The following is a 21,020-nucleotide window of genomic DNA, read 5'->3' as shown; positions in this document are numbered from 1 at the left end:
GTGCCAGCAATGCCCCTCTGCCATGTACATGGGCCAAACCGGACAGTCTCTACGTAAAGGAATAAATGGACAGACATCAGATGTCATGAATTATAACATTCAAAAACCAGTCAGAGAACACTTCAATCTCTCTGGTCACTCATTTCAGACCTAAAAGTGGCAATTCTTCAACAAAAAAACTTCAAAAACAGACTCCAACGAGAGACTGATGAATTGGAATTAATTTGCAAACTGGATACAATTAACTTAGGCTTGAATAAAGACTGGGAGTAGATGTTTTACATAAAGTAAAACTATTTCCTCATGTTTATTTCCCCTCCTACTGTTCTTGTAAATTGCTAGAAATGGCCCACCTTGATTATCACTACAAAAGGTTCCGCCCCACCGCTCTCCTGCTGGTAATAGCTCACCTTTCTTGATCACTCTCGTTACAGTCTGTATGGTAACACCCATTGTTTCATGTTCTCTGTATATATAAAATCTCCCCACTATATTTTCCACTGCATGCATCCGATGAAGTGGGCTGTAGCTCACAAAAGCTTATGCTCTAATAAATTTGTTAGTCTCTAAGGTGCCACAAGTCCTCCTTTTCTTTTTATGGATACAGACTAACACGGCTGCTACTCTGAAACCAGAGGTTACTATGTTACAGATAGCTAATACAATTTACAATAAATATTCTGGTCATAAAATAGTATTCTGCCCTCTGAGGAGGTACCTGTCACCTGACAATGTGTGGAAGCAATAACTCTGGCACAACCATCTTTCTTTTCCAGTTCATTTCTCTGATTCCTCATTAGGCATTCAGAAGATATCTCCCCTGACAATCCTCATGTGATGCCGAGAGCATGTGACTTTGCTCTTATCCTGAAATAACTGGAGAGAAAATTGTCCATGCTAGGAGATTTATATCAATTGGTACGCCTACTCCACAGGAAGTCCTACATTTTAGGAGTCTTTCTGCAAGGGAATGGTTGGTGTATATCTGATTTATTTGGCATGCATTACTCACTTCCTGGCAAAAACAGAAAGCAGGCATTGTAGAACTGAACTTTATAAATGGTCCCCCCCTTCATTTATTTATTTTTCCTTATTGACTAAAAGTATGTTAAATCTGGAGATAACTGGCTTGAGATGTCTACAATTGGATTTAACACATCTATATTACAGGCTGCAGTTTCTCAGTGAAAATGTCCCAGGCATGTAATTAATTTCTTCTCGCAGGTTATGCTCACTGAATCTTATAGATTGAATGCTTATAAAAGCAATTCCCTCTGGCATTTGAAATCATCCCATGGTGTTAAAAAATGCCATCCTTCAGTGTTGCCATTGTGTATGGGATTTTCTGCTTGTTATACTCCATGTTGTTAAAATATGAAAATATGCTTATGGGGTTTCTCTATTATGTACCACACAATTTTTATTTATTTGGCCATAAGCTTTTGTGGACTAAAACCCACTTCACGAAAGCTTGTGCCCAAATAAATGTGTTAGTCTCTAAGGTGCCACAAGTACTCCCTGTTGTTTTTGCTGATACAGACTAACACGGCTGCCGCTCTGAAACCTGTCACAATTTTTTATTATACACAGAAAAAGGATTTGGGCTCAGATTCACCAGAATGATCCAGCTGCTCAGCAGTGCACCCTAGTGATGCAAAGCAGCTGGAGTCTACTAGTGAATCTGTCCATTGATCTTCTTTAACTTTACTTTTGCATTGGTGTTGCAGAAGGTTAATCATATGAGCCTTCCTTTTGGGCATGAACCACTTTGATATGATAGCAGATACTTTCTTAAAGGGATTAAATAAGAGAGCTCTAAAAATATTAGGTATCAAAGAACTGTGATACCTTACAGATGAGTGCAACCAGGAAATCCACAAATCATTTTCTTAAACAGAATTGATGACTTATTTGTCAATTTTGCCTTCACTTTAACTTTCAAAACATTATTATTAATCATTTGTATTACAGTAGCACCTAAAGGACTCATTTGAGATCAGGGATCCATTGTGCTAAGTACTGTCCAGGAACATAGTTGTTTGCAGTGTGGTTGTAACCGTGTTGGTCCCAAAATATGAGAGAGACATGGTGGGTGAGGTAATATCTTTTATTGGACCTGCTTCTGTTGGTGAAAGAGACAAGATTTCAAGCTCAGAAGTTTGTCTCTTTCACCAACAGAAGTTGGTCTAATAAAAGATATCACCTCACCCACCTTGTCTCCCTTATGAGCATTCCAGACAATCCCTGCCAAAACAGGTTTACAGTGTAATTAGACAAGTCAGAAAAAGCGTAGACATAGTATTTTTATCTTAGTTTTATAGATGCAGAAAGGGGCACTGAAAGATTGGGAGACTTCCCTTAGGTAAGATATAAACTCGTTCATTCTTGTCTACTCTTGTGATTTTTATCACATTACTTGCAACATCTGTTATTTTACTTAATACCCCAAACCTTGGAGTGCTGTGATTAGGAGTTTTCAGCTTTATTTTTTTTAAGGTAAGCTTCTGGCTGTCATGGCTGCAGAGAAAACCTTGAGAATGTGACCTATGTGCACTCTAAAGGCTAAAAAAACAAGACAAATAATTGATCATTTTTTCAGCCAAATCACATTATCAGATTATTTTGGGGACCCTGACTCATGACCGTTGAATGCTTGGAGCTGGCAATGCCGAAAGTCTGTGGTGGAGCTAATCTAGGATTGAACCCAGATTTCCTGAGTCCCTGTTCCAGCTTTAACCACAAGACTATCCTTCTTTAGAGGAGGCAGCAGCTAGCAGAAGATGGTTTCAGTCCATCAGTCTCTGGTTTATAGGCCAAGGATGTTCCTGCTGTGTCATTCTAATGCTGACCATGTACATATATTTATCAATTCATCCAGAATGAAATCCATCCCCAGTGCAGGGGGATTGAACAAGGACTATGCACCACTCAAAAAGCTCTCTGGTACATAGTCCACTATACCTAGGCCTGTGCAGGCCTCTTGAACACAGATAAAGTTCACCTTGACTTCTTAAGTCTTAGGCTCCAATTTTAGGATACATCTGAGGGTGAAATTAATTTGGCACCGTGAGATATTACAGGCAGGAGTAAAATTGCACCCACAATTCTATTGGAGATGGCTATTGAACATTTTAGGTTACTTAACATTTAGGTTTTGTTTAAAAGTGGCTTCCAAATTTGCATAGAAAACTCTGACCATTCTCCAAAACTCAGAAGTGTTCATGCAAACAGGGTGATTAGATGTTTAAACGCAGAGACCAAACTTGGAGTAGAAGTTTCAGAAGACTGAACAGCCAAAATTCCACTTGAAGTTAATGGGAACTGCTTCATCTCAAAGTTAGCCCCCACAGTCCAAAATTATCCTCTCTAGTTTCTGCTCTCCTGACTCTTGCAAGGTTCATTATTACTAACACAAGACTAAACGTAGGTGTAGAAGCAAAGGAAAGTCCAGATCAGTAAATATTATTGCAGGTTCAAAGTTGGCAGAATAAAACGTTTAAAACAGAATGAAGTTTATTTTGACAGGAACACAGACATTAGATATAAAAAATGACCAATTAGCATCTAGTTCATGGGATCAGATGACAGGAAGAGGAAAAGATTAGTTCATGGGAAAGGACAGTCATATACATTTCTTTAAAATCAAACGAATGTATTAATTTACTGTAGTTCTCACAGGGTAGGATGGGGTCAGATTAGAAGTGGGATATTTGGAAGGGGTTGTGTATATTCTCTTTCAAGAAGTGGTCCTAGCAGTTTGAGAATCCTGATCTTGTCAAAGTTAAGCACATGCTTTGTTGAATTGGAGCCACCATCTCTCTGAATTAGCTCCCTGTCTGGAAAATGGGTATTATACTTAACAGCCACACACAGATGTTCTGAGGATCAGTTCATCAATATACTGTATACAAGCTGCTCAGATTCTGTGGTGATTATGGCCCTTTAAAAACCTAGATTTTTCTATTGTTCCTACAGTATATGCTTTGACTGATACAGTTTTAAAATACTGCCACGTTTTCTATAACAAATACATATACGTTTGGCTAATGGCAATATAATAATTTAAGTCAAATGTGCTGTATTGTAATGGAAACATGTTTTTAGTTTCCTAGCAACCAAATTACAAGGAATTACTCATTTTCAATATCTTTTTGATGCTACACCTTTTTGGAGGACCTGATCAACACAATGCCATTGGAAGTGTAGCTCTCCAGTGTAAAACTGATAGACATTTTATGCAGCTTTACGCTATAATATAAACTGAGCAAAGTTTTATGTGGCTCTCTACTTGTTTCAAAAAACAAATTAATACCAGGTACGAATTATAGGCCCAAAGTTTAGACGAACCACTGTTTTAGTAGAGCTGTAAAACTCGATCGTTGTTTTTTTCAGATCAGTGTTTATAGTTAAGAATATTCAGCATGGTAGATAAAGAATAGTAGACTGTCAGACATCCATAAGCACACATCAGTAAAGTGTGTAAGCATTGATCCTGATTCTTAGCTCCACCAGAGCTCCATCATAGGGGGTGAGATAGAGGGACCAGGATGCCTATCAGCCACCTTTGCACTTCTCCAGAGCAGCTGGAGGTCAATTTGACCCCAGCATGATTTAGAATAGCATTACGGTTCCTCTAAATTACACTAGCCTTCAATGTTTCCCATGGGGCCATTATGCTGGTTGGGGTTGTCAGATTAAAGTGTGCTCTGGCCACACTCCTGCCTGCCCCAAAAACATACACTGGAGAGGCTGCTAGGAGGAGGTGTAGAGTGGATCATACCAGTTCTATGCCAACCTAGGAATGCCACATGCTGGAAGAATCTTCCACTGCTCCTATAGATCAACTTTAAGTTACCCCCAACAATAGAGTGGCACAAAGAGACTTTAGCGTCTGCTCCACTGTATGTACAATTAATATGCACAAGTTATTCTGTGCAAAAGTTATGAATGTCTGGTCAGAGCCAGATTGAGGGCTCTTCAAAACTCAATCCTTTTATAAACATAAAATATAAAAACACTAAATATAAGAAAAAGGCTGCAGATTTGAAATTGGAATCTTCAGAAAAACCTGCAATTTGGATCGCAGAGATATTCTTCTCAGGTGAATGATTAAACTTAATTAACTGCTATAGCAAACAAATTGGAAGTGATCCAGTTTTTCATGGTACTCAGGGTGAAAGGGAACATAATCAGGATATTTAGCTGACCATTTAAGCCGTTACAACATGTCCACATTAAATGATCATTTGGCCTTTGTAGCTTTCACTTCTCTGTTAGAAACAAGTTATGTCTGGATTTTGTTCCTGTTTTATATCACTGTTGGTTTGCAAGTGCAACCAAATGTCCATTTACAGATTGCATGGCAGAGCAGATGTTAGCCATGATCCGTTCCCTGAAATTGACATGCACATGAGTCAAGGTTGGCATCTGGTGTTTATTCCGGAGAACATAAATTTGTTCGCCTGACCAGGACTGATCAAGTCAGAATATTAACTAACTTTGCCCCTGGATCCTTAATTATTGTGTGCCTTTAAATATATGCTAAGTATTGACACAATTCATTATGCAGATGTCATTTTAAATTTCATCTGACATACAGGAAAAGCACATGTGAATATTCATTGTCAATTCAAACAACATAAAAACTGTCAAAAGAAAAGGAGTACTTGTGGCACCTTAGAGACTAACCAATTTATTTGAGCATAAGCTTTCGTGAGCTACAGCTCACTTCATCGGATGCATACGGTGGAAAGTGTAGAAGATCTTTTTATATACACACAAAGCATGAAAAAATACCTCCTCCCACCCCACTCTCCTGCTGGTAATAGCTTATCAAAGAGAGTGAGTGATCACTTTAGATAAGCTATTACCAGCAGGAGAGTGGGGTGGGAGGAGGTATTTTTTCATGCTTTGTGTGTATATAAAAAGATCTTCTACACTTTCCACAGTACGCATCCGATGAAGTGAGCTGTAGCTCACGAAAGCTTATGCTCAAATAAATTGGTTAGTCTCTAAGGTGCCACAAGTACTCCTTTTCTTTTTGTGAATACAGACTAACACGGTTGTTACTCTGAAACCTGTCATAAAAACTGTCATCCTTCAGGTTTACTTAAGACAGTTTTGTCCCAGATTCTGCCCCTTTAGTTTTGCTGAATAGCACCTTACTCTGTGATTAGTCCCACTGAAATCAATGAGACTGCTCATGGAGCAAGCTGCTACTCAAAATTATATTAAGTTTACAGTAAGGATTTTTGTGGCTGTGGATTTCTAAAAGTTCATGGCAAAACATGTCTAGCTTACAAGCCAGGCATACAGATGGGCAGGCCATGAGACAGAATAAAGGTTACTTGGCTCTTTTAATTGTGCTTTTCAAAGGTTTTGTTCTCTTTTTAAATGAAACCGTCACTTTTTTTTGGTTTCCATCTACTTTTTTTATAACCTTCTGAGTTTTGCTTTGAGTCTGAATGAACCCAAACAGACCTGGCCTGGTTTTGGGTTGAAAAAAACATATAAAAACTTAATATATTTTGCATGGGTTTGAACATAATCATAAATCCTCCTCAAAACACATGGGGAGGGAGGACATGCATATGAAATTTGGTCTAGGTTCCCCTCCAAAGGGCTGTGAGAACTCCCAAAGACTTTCAACAAAGTTGGGCCAAGTTTCACTGGTTTCAGGTTTGTAAATGAGCTTGACACAGCCCTAGTTAGCAGGCAGATTACAGTGAGGAACACTACTGCATAAATATAGCCACCTTATGTTGTTTTTATTTTCAGTTTGTGATACAACATTTTTGTGGATTATATCTTTAAATTCCCCCATTGTTGGTTTACCCTTTTCACTGTTACTGAGAGGCCATATCAACATCTTGAAAATAGTTTTAAAAGCAAACCCTTTCAAACGAATGAAATGCAAGGGTTTGCCTTGGAAGTCTGGGTGCACTAGACAATCTCATTTCCTGGATCTATTTGGACTGTCCTGCATCACTGAAGAGGATAAATAAATCTCTCTCTCTCTCTTACTGTAGTTAAACTGTCACTTTGCTCCTTTCCTCCCACTGTCACTTGCAGAGCTGTTCTGGAATTGCCTTCACAATCTGCTGAGAAGGACAATTTTTAAATGGAATTGTATGCAGCTATCTTTCAATGACTGCATTTTGCATTGGTCTTGTTTTTTTCCCAGTTAGGAAACTAGACTAAATATACTATGATTCACAGTTTATTATTTCCCTGGAAATAGCAAGTGTCTGGCAAGTACCTTAGAATAATAGAATCATAGAAGATTAGGGTTCGAAGAGACCTCAAGAGGTCATCTAGTCCAAACCCCTGCTCAAAGCAGGACCAGCACCAACTAAATCATCCCAGCCAGGGCTTTGTCAAGCCAGGCCTTAAAAACTTCTAAGGATGGAGATTCCACCACCTCCCTAGGCAACCCATTCCAGTGCTTCACAACCCTCCGAGTGAAATAGTTTTCCTTAATATCCAACCTAGACCCTCCCCACTGCAACTTGAGACCATTGCTCCTTGTTCTGTCATCTGCCACTACTGAGAACAGCTGAGCTCCATTCTCATTGGAACCCCCTTTCAGGTAGTTGAAGGCTGCTATCAAATCCCCCTCACTCTTCTGCAGACTAAACAAGTCCAGTTCCCTCAGCCTTTCCTCCTAGGTCATGTGTGCCAGCCCCCTGATCATTTTCTTTGCCCTCCACTGGACTCGCTCCAATTTGTCCACATCCTTTCTGTAGTTGGGGGGGGAGGGCCCAAAACTGGATGCAGCACTCCAGATGTGGCCTCACCAGTGCCAGATAGAGGGGAATGATCACGTCCCTTGATCTGCTGGCAATGCTCCTACTAATGCAGTCCAATATGTCGTTAGCCTTCTTGGCAACAAGAGCACACTGCTGACTCATATCCAGCTTCTCGTCCAGTGTAATCCCTAGGTCCTTTTCTGTAGAACAGCTGCTTAGCCAGTCAGTCCCCAGCCTGTAGCGGTGCATGGGATTCTTCCATCCTAAGTGCAGGACTCTGCACTTGCCCTTGCTGAACCTCATCAGATTTCTTTTGGCCCAATCCTCCAATTTGTCTAGGTCACTCTGGACCCTATCCCTACCCTCCAGAGTATCTACCTCTCTCGCCATCTTAGTGTCATCTGCAAACTTTCTGAGGGTGCAATCCATCTATTATCCAGAACATTAATAAAGATGTTGAACAAAACCAGCTCCAGGACTGACCCCTGGGGCACTCCACTTGATACCGGCTGTCAACTAGACATCGAGCCGTGGATCACTACCCATTGAACCCGACAATCTAGCCAGCTTTCTAGTCCATTCATCCAATCCATACTTTTTAAACTTGCTGGCAAGAATACTGTGAGAGACCATATCAAAAGCTTTGCTAAAGTCAAGATATCACATCCACTGCTTTTCCCATATCCACAGAGCCAGTAATTTCATCATAGAAGGCAATCAGGTTGGTCAGGCATGACTTGCCCTTGGTGAATCCATGTTGTCTGTTCCTGATCACCTTCCTCTCCTCCAAGTGCTTCAAAATGGTTTCCTTGAGGACCTGGTCCATGATTTTTCCAGGGACTGAGGTGAGACTGACTGGTCTGTAGTTCCCCGGATTCTCCTTCTTCCCTTTTTTAAAGATGGGCACTATATTTGCCTTTTTCCAATCATCCGGGACTTCCCCAGATCGCCACGAGTTTTCAAAGATAATTGCCAACTCCCTCAGCACCCTAGGATGCATTAGATCTGGACCCATGGACTTGTGCATGTCCAGCTTTTCTAAATAGTCCTTAATCTGTTCTTTCTCCACTGAGGGCTGCTCACCTCCTCCCCATACTGTATTGCCAGACAGCAGTGTGGGAGCTGACTTTGTCTGTGAAGACCGAGGCAAAAAAAGCATTGAATACTTCAGCTTTTTCCACATCATCTGTCACTAGGTTACCTCCGCCATTCATTAAGGGTCCCACACTTTCCCTGACCTTTTTCTTGTTGTTAACATACCTGTAGAATCACCTTCTTGTTACCCTTCACATCCCTTGCTAGCTGCAAATCCAATTGTGTTTTGGCTTTCCTGATTACACCCCTGCATGCTCAAGCAATATTTTTATACTCCTCCCTAGTCATCTGTCCAAGTTTCCACTTCTTGTAAGCTTCCTTTTCGTGTTTAAGCTCACCGAAGATTTCATTGTTAAGCCAAGCTGGTTGCCTTCCATATTTGCTATTCTTTCTGCACATCAGGATGGTTTGTTCCTGCACTCTCAGTAAGGCTGCTCTGAAATACAGCCAACTTTCCTGGACTCCTTTCCCCCTCTTATTAGCCTCCCAAGGGATCCTGCCCATCAGTTCCCTAAAGGAATCAAAGTCTGTTTTTCTGAAGTCCAGGGTCCGTATTTTGCTACTCTCCTTTCTTGCTTTTGTGAGGATCCTGAACTCAACCATCTCATGGTCACTGCTTCCCAGATTGCCACCCACATCTACTTCCCATACCAATTCTTCCCTGTTTGAAAGCAGCAGGTCAAGAGGAGAACAGCCCCTGACTGGTTCCTCCGGTAGTTGGACCAGGAAGTTGTCCCCAAACCCTCTCCAAAAATTTCCTGGATTGTCTGTACACTGTTGTATTGCTCTCCCAGCAGATGTCAGGATGATTAAAGTCCCACATTAGAACCAGGGCCTGTGTTCTGTAAACTTCAGTTAATTGTTCAAAGAAAGCCTCGTCTACCTCATCGTCCTGGTCTGGTGGTCTTTCGCACACACCCACCACAACATCACCCTTGTTGCTCTCGCTTCTTAACTTAATCCAAACTCTCTCAACAGGCTTTTATCCAGTTTCATACTGGAGTTCTGAGCAATCATGCTGCTCTCTTACATACAGTGCAACTCCTTCACCTTTCCTCCCCTGGCTGTCCTTCCTGAACAGTTCATACCCACCCATGACAGTCCTCCAGTCATGTGAGCTACCCCACCAAGTCTCTGTTATTCCAATCACATCATAGTTCTTTGACTGTGCCAGGACTTCCAGTTCTTCCTGCTTGTTTCCCAGCTTTTCTCCTGATCACTTTCAGTCCTGGGAACTAAGGTGGGGATCAGTGATGGAAATTGGGATTAGCTACAGTAAATTGTGCATAAATCTACATGTTGGGGCAGACCTGCCCTCCCAAACAATTAAATACTTCTAGCATTATGCATTTCTAACTGAATATAATTTTCAGCATCTGAACATGCTGACAGCTCAGGACAAGTAGCAGCTCTACTTGTATTGTGCATCTGAGAGGAATATAACATCTGAAAATTGGCTCAACATTGCTGTAGCAATCTCACCCCAATCCACTGGTTCTTTGATGTCAAGCTAACAGGCCTTTGTATTTTTCTATCTCTAAGTTCCATGAGTTGCTGAAAAAGGGCCTCATCTCATGACACTTTGAAAGATGAAAAAGAAGAAAATTACATTCTCAAGTCAGTCTCCCTGCAAACTCAGGATTGTTCCTTGTTTTTTTCAGTCTATATTTAAAAGATCCCAGCTCTGTAAAGGGGAGAGGCTCCTTAGCACATTAACAATCCCTTAACCATCCAGTGACCCGTTAGGGTAGTTGTAAGTTGCCTCTTTTGGTAAGAGGCAAATGGTTCATGCTGTCTTTGGCCTAGCCAACTCTATAATCTTTTGTGGGTGTAACAGTGTGAGGTAGGGGGGTGATTTTTTGTAACACTTTTATACTGGCAAAACGATAGCGTAGACACAGTTCTATCATCTTTTGCCAGTATAGCTTTTATTCTAACAAAAGCTCTTTTTTGTTAATATAATTTGGGTCTACACAAGAAGGGATTGGGATACTGGTATAACTATACCAACAAATCTTTCTAGTTTAGATAGGACCCTACACTATCTCCATATACTGTATTGCTCCAACTGTAAACTATGGTGAACCTATGCAGGTATCTGAACCATAGATTTATCTCCCAATGTCAAAGCTTTTTCATTCTTCATCTGTATAGTAGGGACAAATGGCAATATGTATCTGGAGATATATTTATTGGTATTTCTGTCTCTTGTGGACTTTAAGTCATCTGTGATGTTTCACTCAATTTCGAATTAATGTACTGGACGATGTTTCAGTCATGTACTGGCCTGGCCCTTATGCACAATGTGGGGAAAGATGTAAGGCCTTATCTCTCCTGGTGTGGCCCATGTAAGGGCTGGGTGGAATTGCAATGCCTGTGCTCTGGAGAGTGTAAGGATTGTTCACTTCATACTTCTGCAGAGCTGGCCAGCCAGGTGGGGGACATAAACTGTCCTACTAGACCCCTTAGGGAGGGGGAACCAGAAGGCATTCTACTTCAGGCATTGTTTCTCTTCAGGCTGCATTGTTCTGCACTTCTCCTTATTATTGCCCTGATTCAGATAGATACGTTAGAATAGTCCTATTTTTAAGCACAGAGAGTCCCACTGGCTTCAGTGTGACTATTAACATACTTACAGCTATGCATACACTTAAATATCATCCTCAACTGGAGACTGTCTGCAGTGCCACAGCATATGTCTACATTAGATTTACCTCAGTATAATTGTTCAGCCTACGATGAAGCTCATATGTTTGTAGCCTGGAAAAAAACCTTACGGAACATTCACACTTTACAAAAGTGTTAGCTAACTTGAGTTAATTGATCACTTACTTCCAGGGTAAAAAATGTCTAGTGTAGAGATGCCCTAAATGGCACAATCAGACCCATAATATGTAGATAATCTTTTTAAGCCATTAAATACAGCTCTTTCCAGGAAATTTAAAACTGCCTTTTTAGTTTTAAATGGCAATGTTCAGTTAGCTAAAATGTAATCCAATAGACTTATTCTTAATACCCGGCTAATATAAATTATTTCTGGCAGGCCTCCTCATACAGCCTGAACAGCTCAGACATAACTACAAAAAAATCAATTTTAGGAGAATAATCTATAATCTGGTCTGGTGTGTGCACATACATCTATCAAAGGATATTTGACACCCAGTTACCAATTTTTAAGCACAGGTTAAAAGAGCAATTTCTTCAGTTCAGTCTCAAAAGCCCCAGATATATTTACACGTTAACTCTTTCACCAGAAAATCTTTAAGGTAGGAAGCGGGGGAGGAGGGGAGGCCTAGATCCACAGCATGTAAGGTGAAATTCTCAAGTAATCATACATTAAAAGATGGCTACATTGTAATAGCAACAGCAGTAGTAGATACATAAAAGCCACTAACTAAACTATGAAATATCAAACCACAAAGATTCCATATTATACAAGACTGCAAAGTCATTCACACTACTATATTATTAATGAACCACCAGCAAGGCATTTTCACCAAAAAACCTCTATTTTCTGGGTTACAATGAAACTTCCCTTGAAGGAATGTTCAGGAGGGACCGTGTTTTTCTCTTTGTCTAGCATAATGGAATTCCAAATCTGACTGGTGTCCTTAGCTGCTACCAAAATATGAATAGTTATCAATACTACTAATAATAACGACCATGATAGGAGGAGAACAACACAGCAAATTTGGACTATGTACTGTATAGTGGGTCAGACTCTCAATGTAATCATTTTTTTGAAGTCCATGGAGCTATCTATGACTATTTACCCCAGCTGAAGCTCTGACCCAGGTTTGAATATTGTAGTCAGAGCAGTGTGGAAACTACACATTCTTACAGCCTGATATTCAACTGGTGAAATGGACTCCTACAAAAATTAACAGCTACTTTCTTCATCTCAGTCAAGCTACTAACAAAATTTATCTCCAGTGTTCAGCTTCCCTTGAATGTTGGGAGATCCAGTCCATACAGGAGGAACAGAATACCAAAGCAAAGTCTATGCAGTTCTCAGTGGCAATTTTTTTCTCTAAAACTGGAGTCTGAATAGGTAGATAAGCAGAATAAAGACAACTAATAGCCATGATTAAACATTAGCGCTTCTCTATTACTGGATATATAATTTAATATATGTTTCAAAAATCTTAGGTTTCAAAAATACTATTTTGAGTTTTGTGCATCCCAAAGATTTTTTTTTCAATAGTTCAAGGGGCTTAAAAATCTATTCTTTTTTCCCTGATGTGCAAGGGTGAAGATCCTTTGATTCCAGGATGAAAGGAATGAAAACAGATTGCTTGGGAGCCCTGCTTCCCATGTATGCTCCTCTTCTTACCACTGATGTCTTCTTTGCAACAGGGCCCAAGTGAGTGGGATGGTGATGGTGGTGGACGTGTGTATTTTCCCCTTCCTTCTCATCCCCAGGATCTATGGGGAGAAACAGGAGGAGAAAATCCTCCTTCCCTCTACACTAGAGGCAGGGGGTTCTTCTCTCCTCCCTGCCCGAGGAGAAGGGATGTGTTGTTCCTCATGGAAATTCCAGTAGAACCAGTCAACTGAACTCTGTTTGGATTCTGCTGATCTTTGATGATACTTATGGGTCTTTGTTGGTTTATGCTGGAGGGATTGTTCTGATGTAAAATTTAACTATCAAGTGAATCTATTAGGAACCAATTAGAAATTTGTCACACTTTTTCACTGAGGCTTCCTCAACTAAGAGGACATATGCAAAGTACCAGTTTGTAACAGAACGTGACCCTCAGCCCTGTGAGCCTACGGCAGCTGGAGCGGACCAGCCACGGGTGTCTAATTGTGGTGCAGACATACCCAATGGGAACATAGTGAAAATAGGATTTTAACTGTTGATAAGTTACAAATGAGGACAAGGCTTATAATACTACCCCACCACCCAACACACACTTCATGGCTGTCCTATTTAGAAAGCCAGGCATGTGCTCTGCTGCACTGATTTATCAAGTTGTTACAATAACAAGGGGTAAATTATTTTATTTCTAATTGGCACTCAAATGCTACTCGGGCGATCATGTGATCCTAACACCAGCTTAAACAATTCAAGGACAAGCCATCCAAATCCGTTATACTTTGCAGTGTATCATGTGATGTGAATCAACCAGTTCTCACCCTCTGCATTGTTGCCCTTAGCAACAGAAAAAGCATGTGATGGTTCTTATGTGGTATAGCTGCCCTGCAGCAGCGAACGAAAGGATTTAAGCAAAATGAAGTGGACAGAAATATTGATTCTGACAAGTAGCAACTCTACTGTCTGGAGTTTCCCAGTGCATAGCAGTGATAATGCAGGTTCATGATTCTGGGTGGGAAAAGGGGCAGCTTTCAAAAGAAACATTATGGCGAAATATTCAGAAATATTCACTTTTATTTACTTTCTTTACAGGTAACTAGACTGTTTTGTTCTTTTATCTCTGCCATAACATTGTGCAGGAGAAAGGAAAAAGAATGGTTAGGCATAAGATGAAGCTAATCAGAGTGATAAGCTAGGGACTGAGGGCTACCATCTAGCATTGCGAATGGATGCAACACTATCCAGGACAGTACAGACAAAACATATTCAGACAAAACAAAAGCAAGTAGAATACACGTGTATATAATAAAATTAAAGAAGTGAGACTGTGCATTATCCAGTCCTCTCTGTATATGAGAATAGGGAAGGGACTGTAGAGAGATGAAATACAGGCTAAGAGATGCTTCTCCTGGGACAACGTGGAAGGCTTCAAATCAATGTATTGACACCTGCAGTGCTATGAATGAGATATAGACCATGTCCAATACATACCATGTCAGTCTGACAATGTGACATGCTGCTTGCATAGTCAACAGTCTCAAAGACATCAAACCATCAGTCTGGAAATGGCCCAACTTGATGATCACTTTAGATAAGCTATTACCAGCAGGACAGTGGGGTGGGAGGGGGTATTGTTTCATGGTCTCTGTGTGTATATAATGTCTTCTGCAGTTTCCACAGTATGCATCCGATGAAGTGAGCTATAGCTCACGAAAGCTTATGCTCAAATAAATTGGTTAGTCTCTAAGGTATTAAAAAAAAACAAAAAACAGTCCAGAATATTCAAGTGAGGCTGAAATGTTTTCTTTTGACCTGTTGGAATGGAAGTTCTGATTTTGTAAACAATTTTTCATTTCAGTGTTTTTATTTTATATTGTTACTCCTTTTGAGCTAAGCAGCTAGTCAGCATTCAGGGTCTTGCAGGTTGTTCCAGTTAGGAGAAGAAATGATGGTCGATTAAAGCAGGGGAGGCCAACCTGAGCCTGAGAAGGAGCCAGAATTTACCAATGTACATAGCCAAATTGTCATTGTCAGCAGCCCCCCATCAGCTTCTGCCCCACCGCTGCTCCCAGTGCCTCCCACCCACCGGCAGTCCTGCCGATCAGCATCTCCCCTTCCCTCCCCGCACTCCTGATCAGCTGTTTCATGGTGTGCAGGAGGCTCTGGGAGGGACGGGGAGGAGTGAGGACATGGCAGGCTCAGGGGAGGGGGCGGGAAGGGGTGGAGTGGGAGCTGGGCCTGTGGCAGAGCCAGAGGTTGAGCAGTGAGCACACACACCCCCGCCCCCCTCCCCGGCACATTGGAAAGTTGGCGCCTGTAGCTCCAGCCCTGGAGTCGGTGGCTGTACAAGGAGCCGCATATTAACTTCTGAAGAGCCGCATGTGGCTCCGGAGCCACGGGTTGGCCACCCCTGGATTAAAGTATCTTTGCTGCAGTTCTGTTTATTTGCAAAAACGTACAAAGTCCCATTTGTTTGAGCACAAGAGGAATCAAACAAACTAGAGACATTTTGCCTGATCCCAGCACCAAACTTCTTTCAGTCAGCACACCCAAGAACTCTCTCTATGCTCTTCCTCAGTACCATGCCACTGCACTTGTTCAGGCTGAACTGGAGCTTCCTGCTCCACTGGGTTCTCTGGTGCTTCTCCTGTGTCATTTCTTTCCCTCACCTCTCTCCTGCCTGTCTGTCTCTCCCACATACCCTTAACTATGGTGTATTGAAAACTAAAAATCACAAATTATTACATTAAATTTGTAAGGGGTTTCCTGGCTCTGCTTGCAGGGCTGGGGGCTCTGTAGGGAAGCATGTAATCTGGGTCTTTGGCAGTCTTTCTTCAGCAAGGGATGATGAGTTATGCTTCTTTGCCTTAGAGAGCAGCCTGCTTTCCTCCTTCTGTGTTTGGCTCTTGTGTGTTAAGGTTCTAGATTTTAAGAAATAAAGTCATGTTACATTAGAACCTTCCAGAAAATTAAAAGCATAAACGTCTCTGTATGCTGTGAATATAACTAACAGCAAAACAGTACTCAGCAAAGCCATCTGCTCACATTTTCCTATTCCTGGGCCAGTTCCCTTAAGCTTTTATTGTAGGAGGGGGCTGCTTAACTGTCTCTTAAAGCTATCTTAGGCTATGTCTACACTGCACTTTTGTCAGTAAAACTTTTCTTGGTGAGGGGTGTGAATAAAACACACCACTGACTGACAGTAGTTTTACAGTCAAAAGTTTTAAAGATGCTCTCCCACCGACAGAGGAACCACTGCTCATCACAGGTGGTTTTATTTTGCCGGCAGGAGAGCTTTCTCCTGCCAGCAAAGAGCAGCTACATGAGAGACCTTACAACAGCACAGCCGTAGCAGCAGAGTGTAGACATAGCTTTTGAGGATGGGTGGTGGTCACACCCCACGGTTTAAATGAGGCTTAACCCAAACTAAAGCAATTTAATATAAAAAAGGTAAAAAATAGAATTAAATGAATTGGAGTTGATTTTGTTGAAACAGAATATTTTGGTGTGAAACAAGCTTTTTAATTTCTTTTAGTGAGAAAGGAATAATTTTTGTTGGATTTTTTTACTAGTTTCAGAACAGAAAAAAAGAACTGAACTCATGGAATTTCCAGCAATATGGAAAATCCTGTTTCTCACCGGTTGTACTTATTTTCTGACTTCGATATTTAAATAACTTGTAAGAAGAAAAGCTATACTAACATAGAAGTAAACTTATGATAAATATACCGTATATACTCGTTCATTAGCCCGTTCGTTTATAAGCCAACCCCCCCAAGATGGATAGGTAAAAATAGTAAAAACTGTATGACCCTTTCATAAGCCGACCCTCTATTTCAGGGGTTGGCAAACTTTGGCTTCTGGCCTGTCAGGGTAAGCCGCTGGCCGGTCGGAACGTTTTGTTTACCTGGAGCATTCACAGTCATGGAGCCCCTCAGCTCCCAGTGGCCGCGGTTTGCCGTTCCCAGCCAATGGGAGCTGTGGGAAGTGGCGCCACTTCCCGCAGCTCCCGTTGGCTGGGTACGGCAAACTGCGGCCACAGGGAACTGAGGGGCTCCATGCCTGCAGACGCTTCAGGTAAACAAAACAACAATGACAGGTTTCAGAGTAACAGCCGTGTTAGTCTGTCTTTGCAAAAAGAAAAGGAGTACTTGTGGCACCTTAGAGACTAACCAATTTATTTGAGCATAAGCTTTCATGAGCTACAGCTCACTTCATCGGATGCATACTGTGGAAACTGCAGAAGACATTATATACACACAGAGACCATGAAACAATACCCCCTCCCACCCCACTGTCCTGCTGGTAATAGCTTATCTAAAGTGATCATCAAGTTGGGCCATTTCCAGCACAAATCCAGGTTTTCTCACCCTCCGCCCCCCCCCTCCCCCCACACACACAAACTCACTCTCCTGCTGGTAATAGCCCATCCAAAGTGAGCACTCTCTTCACAATGTGTATGATAATCAAGGTGGGTCATTTCCAGCACAAATCCAGGTTCTCTCACTCCCTCACCCCCCTCCAAAAACCACACACACAAACTCACTCTCCTGCTGGTAATAGCTTATCAAAAGTGACCACTCTCCCTACAATGTGCATGATAATCAAGGTGGGCCATTTGCAGCACAAATCCAGGTTTACCCGGGGGGTGGGGGTGAGAAAGCCTGGATCTGTGCTGGAAATGACCCACCTTGATTACCATGCACATTGTAGGGAGAGTGGTCACTTCGGATAAGCTATTACCAGCAGGAGAGTGAGTTTGTGTGTGTGGTTTTTGGAGGGTGGTGAGGGAGTGAGAGAACCTGGATTTGTGCTGGAAATGACCCACCTTGATTATCATACACATTGTGAAGAGAGTGCTCACTTTGGATGGGCTATTACCAGCAGGAGAGTGAGTTTGTGTGGGGGGGGGCGGAGGGTGAGAAAACCTGGATTTGTGCTGGAAATGGCCCAACTTGATGATCACTTTAGATAAGCTATTGCCAGCAGGACAGTAGAGTGGGAGGGGGTATTGTTTCATGGTCTCTGTGTGTATATAATGTCTTCTGCAGTTTCCACAGTATGCATCCGATGAAGTGAGCTGTAGCTCATGAAAGCTCATGCTCAAATAAATTGGTTAGTCTCTAAGGTGCCACAAGTACTCCTTTTCTTTTTGCAAAACAACAATGTAATAGATATTCAATTCAATGATTTCATAGAGTTTAAAATAATCAAATTTTGGTGTAGACCCATTTATAAGCTGACCCCAGCTCTTTGATGTGTCACTTTTTTACCAAAAATATTTGGCTTACGAATGAGTATATATGGTACTCAATATTTTTATGTTGTAGGTGATTTTATTATGGCCATGTATGTTCACTTTTTGCATATTAGACACTGGACAGAGCCATGTATTTACATAAACCTTAAGAATTTGTGTATAACTGATGTTAAAGATTCATTTGATAAAACCTTATTATACTCTGAGTGAAAATTCTTCAGTGAAAAGATGGTCTTATGGTGAAGGCATTAATAGTAAAATTTGCAAAAGTGCCTAAATGACTGAGGTGATTTAAAAAATATTACCCAAAATCTGGGTTCTATTCCTGATTCTACTACTTTGGTCAAATCATTCTCTCTGTGTTTCAATTTTTCGGTCAGTAAAAATGGGGGAAATCATATTTTTCTGTTAACTTTACTTTGGAAAGTAAAATATAACTTTGCAGAGTCAAAACAGATATTGCACAACATTCTAAAGTGTATTTCCCCTACTGCAAGACCAGATCTGTGTATTAAGTGGAGGTACAGATGTGCACACATAAACCAAGGTGGAGAGATGGTTTATACAGATGTCACTGATGGCACAATCTGATAGTGAAGTTGCACAAGTGTCACCAATGGCCTAGTTTGGTGTGCAAGGTCTTTGTTACTGGTGAAGGTGCACAAGATGAGAAGAAGTGACCATTTCTTTCTTCTGTGTTTGTACAGCGCCTAGCACAATGAGGACTTGGGACTATGGTGGTAATAATAATAATAACCTGGCCTAACATTCAGAGTTTGCTAATTTGGTGGCTGGAAAAAATATATTTCAAGCCAAGCATTTTTAGTGTGAAAAGCCTTGCAACATGGAAAACTTTTTTTTCAGAGTTGCCTTTTAGACCAGAATGGTGTTTTAATGAGGAAATTGTATGATTTAGAAGTGTTATGCTTACAGCTGGTTCCTCAGTGCCATCATTACTGGAAGTTTCTTTTATGGGGGCTTACTTACGCTTTGCTTGGCTGCACAAAAGACTGGTTATAGTAAAAGTAGGGGGAGAGATGCAAATTTAAAATTAAACCATTATAGCCTTTTTCTCCACCTGTATTTTACAACAAGAAAGATGTGCAGATGTGGTCTAAAAATTTCTGGAGCTATTGTCTCAAATAAATATAGATTTTTTTTGTTTTCAGATTCTTTCGAAGGCACACAATTCGGGTTGGGGATGTGGACAACTGATTTGATGTTTAAATACTGTGGTCTCCATTTCTGTAACATTCCCCTGGTTTCATGACATCAAAAAGCTATGAAAGGCATGGAGAGGGAAAAAAAATCACATGATTGTTATAAATCTAATTGTAGTGAAAGTAATGGCACTCCAGCACCGGAAGACGGACGCATTTCAAGAGTATGAGACTGGACCATATGCTAAGCAAAGACAACCTCATGAGAGAATTTATAGATTTATATCTATATCTATCATATGTAGAGAGAGACTACAAAATGCGGAAGACAAATATAAGAGTACTTCTTAGGCACAATACATCAATAACTGATTCTATTCGTATGCAGTGTTTCCCTTTTCTTTGTATACATCTTTTTTCTACTCTTATGCCTTCACACCTTTTCATAAAGCCTGAACAGTTATTAATTCTTGCAAATCTGATATTTTTACCATAATATGTATCAGTTATTGTTAGCTTTATATACATTTGTTTTAACATTGCTTTGTACTAATTCAACTGCCTATCTCTGCATATTCCTTTTTACTGAAAAAACTCAAATAAAATGTGAAGCAAAGAAATAATACTCTAGATATCTGGAAATTGTATTACTAGGAGCAAAAGATATTGTTAAACTTGCTATTGCTGAGCTTGGTTTTTTGGGGGGGAAACCTCTGTAGGAAATAATCTTTAGTGAAAGAACCACTATTACCTGAACACACCCTGACATGCTTTCTCAATGTTTTTCTCATAACTTAGAAATGTTAAGCTGTAGGGAACCCAAGCCAAAAAAATATAACATGATTGTAATTTGTATTTGTATGGGCAAAGTACAGGCTGGGGTAGTTAAAGATAGTAATTATAATAGTTGTTTGTAAAGTCCCCAGGCCAAAAGTTTCTGGGCTCTTAAGTCTATAGTTACAGTAAAATAAGTTAATAAAACAGGCCATAGCCCAATAAATTCTAGCTTTAAATTCAGTATCTCTAAGCCTTTCTAGCAACTATTTACTTGTTCCCATAATATAAGAACTAGTGGCCACCAAATGACATTAATGGGTAGCAGGTTTAAAACAAATAAAAGGAAGTTCTTCTTCACTCAGCGCACAGTCAACCTGTGGAACTCCTTGCCTATAACAGGGTTTAAAAGAGAACTGGATAAATTCATGGAGGTTAAGTCCATTAATGGCTATTAGCCAGGATGGGTAAGGAATGGCGTCCCTAGCCTCTGTTTGTCAGAGGATGGAGATAGATGGCAAGAGAGAGATCACTAGAACATCACTGTGGGAGAGGGATAGCTCAGTGGTTTGAGCATTGGCCTGCTAAGGCCAGGGTTGTGAGTTCAATCAAATGGGATCAGGGGCAAAAATTGGGGATTGGCCCTGCTTTGACTAGATGACTTC

The 21,020-nt window shown here is 40.8% G+C and overlaps 1 long non-coding RNA gene across 1 annotated transcript; it reads left to right on the top strand.

Moving 5' to 3' along the window:
- The first annotated feature begins 900 nt into the window (after positions 1-900).
- LOC125630137 (uncharacterized) lies at positions 901-19,956 on the top strand. The gene is made up of 3 exons (XR_007354568.2): positions 901-973; positions 13,092-13,158; positions 19,591-19,956. It is a non-coding gene; the product is annotated as an uncharacterized LOC125630137 (long non-coding RNA).
- The last annotated feature ends 1,064 nt before the right edge of the window (positions 19,957-21,020 follow it).

This window comes from Caretta caretta, chromosome 1, assembly GCF_965140235.1.
Source record: "Caretta caretta isolate rCarCar2 chromosome 1, rCarCar1.hap1, whole genome shotgun sequence".
NCBI classification, from domain to species: domain Eukaryota; kingdom Metazoa; phylum Chordata; order Testudines; family Cheloniidae; genus Caretta; species Caretta caretta.
This window is presented reverse-complemented; position numbering and strand designations above follow the sequence as displayed.